Genomic DNA, 2369 nt, shown 5'->3' on the forward strand with positions numbered 1-2369 from the left:
GTCAAATGCTTTCTCAGCATCTAACAAGATGATCATGTGGTTTTTGTCTTTGAGTTTGTTTATATTGTGGATTACATTGATGGATATCTGTATATTAAAACATCCCTGCATCCCTGGAATGAAGCCTACTTGGTCATGATGGATGATTGTTTTGATGTGTTCTTGGATTTAGTTTGTGAGAATTTTATTGAGTATTTTTTCATTCGTATTCACAAGGGAAATTGTTCTGAAGTTCTCTATCTTTGTTGAGTCTTTACATAGTTTAGGTATCAGAGTAATTGTGGTTTCGTAGAATGAATTGGGTAGAATACCTTCTATTTCTATTTTGTGGAATAGTTTGAGAAGAAGTGGAATTAGGTCTTCTTTGAAGGTCTGATAGAACTCTGCATTAAACCCATCTGGTCCTGGGCTTTTTTTTCTTGGTTGAGGGACTATTAATGACAGCTTCTATTTCTTTAGGTGATATAGGACTGTTTAGGTCATTAATCTGATCCTGATTTAACTCTGGTATCTGGTATCTGTCTAGAAATTTGTCCATTTCATCCAGGTTTTCCAGTTTTGTTAACTATAGCCTTTTGTAGAACGACCTGATGATGCTTTGGATTTCCTCAGGATCTGTTGTTATATCTCCCTTTTCATTTCTTATTTTGTTTTTTAGGATGCTGTCCCTGTGCCCTCATAGTGAGTTTGGCTAAGGGTTTATCTATCTTGTTGATTTTCTCAAAGAATCAGCTCCTAGTTTGGTGGATTCTTTGAATTGTTCTCTTTGTTTCCACTTGGTTGAATTCACCACTGAGTTTGATTATTTCCTGCCCTCTACTCTTCTTGGGTGAATTTGCTTCCTTTTGTTCTAGAGCTTTTAGGTGTGCTGTCAAGCTTCTAGTGTATGCCCTCTCTAGTTTCTTTTTGGAGGCACTCATTGCTATGAGTTTTCCTCTCAGGAATGCTTTCATTGTTTCCCATAAGTTTGGGTATGTTGTGGCTTCATTTTCATTAAACTCTAAAAAGTCTTTCATTTCTTTCTTTATTTCTTCCTTGACCAATGTATCATTGAGGAGAGTGTTGTTCAGTTTCCAAGTGAATGTTGGCTTTATATTAATTATGTTGTTATTGAAGATCAGCCCTAGAACATGGTGGTCTGATAGGATGCATGAGACAATTTCAATATTTTTGAATCTGTGGAGACCTGTATTATGTCTAATTATATGGTCAATTTTGGAGAAGGTGCTATGAGGTGCTGAGAAGAAGGTATATCCTTTTGTTTTAGGATAAAAATGTTCTGTAGATATCTATTAAATCCATTTGCTTCATAACTTCTTTTAGTTTCACTGTGTGTCTCTGTTCAGTCTCTGCTTCCAGGATCTGTCCATTGATGAGAGTGGGGTGTTGAAGTCTCCCACTATTATTTTGTGAGAATCAATGTGTGCTTTAAGCTTTACTAAAGTTTCTTTAATGAATGTGGTGGCCCATGCTTTTGAAGCATAGATATTCAGGATTGAGAGTTCATCTTGGTAGATTTTACCTTTGATGAGTATAAAGTGCCCTCCTTCTCTGTTTTGATAACTTTGGGTTGGAAGTCGAGTTTATTCAATATTAGAATGTCTACTCAAGCTTGTTACTTCAGACCGTTTGCTTGAAAAATTGTTTTCCAATCTTTTGCTCTGAGGTAGTGTCTGTCTTTTTCCCTGAGATGAGTTTCCTGTAAACAGCAAAATGTTGGGTCCTGTTTGTGGAGCCAGTCTGTTAGTNTATGCCTCTTTATTGGGGAATTGAGTCCATTGATATTAAGAGATATTAAGGAAAAGTAATTGTTGCTTCCTGTCATTTTTGTTGTTAGANTTGGCATCCTGTTCTTGTGACTGTCTTATTTTAGGTTTCTTGAAGGATTACCTTCTTGCTTTTTCTAGGGCATGGTTTTTGTCCTTGTACTGGTGTTTTTCCATTATTATCCTTTGAAGGGCTGGATTCATTGAAAGATATTGTGTGAATTTGGTTTTGTCATGAAATACTTTGGTTTCTCTATCTATGGTAATTGAGAGTTTAGTTGGATATAGTAGCCTACACTGGCATTTGTGTTCTCTTAGGGTCTGTATAACATCTGTCCAGGATCTTCTGGCTTTCATAGTCTATGGTGAGAATTCTGGAATAATTCTAATAGACCTGCCTTTGTATGTTACTTGATCTTTTTTCCTTACTGCTTTTAATATTCTGTCTTTACTTAGTGCATTTGTTGTTCTGATTATTATGTGTTGAAAGGAATTTCTTTTCTGGTCTAATCTATTTGGTGTTCTGTAGGCTTCTTGAATGTTCATGGGCATCTCTTTCTTTAGGTATGGGAAGTTTTCTTCTATAATTTTGTTGAAGATATT

This window comes from Mus pahari, chromosome 8 (assembly GCF_900095145.1).
Source record: "Mus pahari chromosome 8, PAHARI_EIJ_v1.1, whole genome shotgun sequence".
NCBI classification, from domain to species: Eukaryota; Metazoa; Chordata; class Mammalia; order Rodentia; family Muridae; genus Mus; species Mus pahari.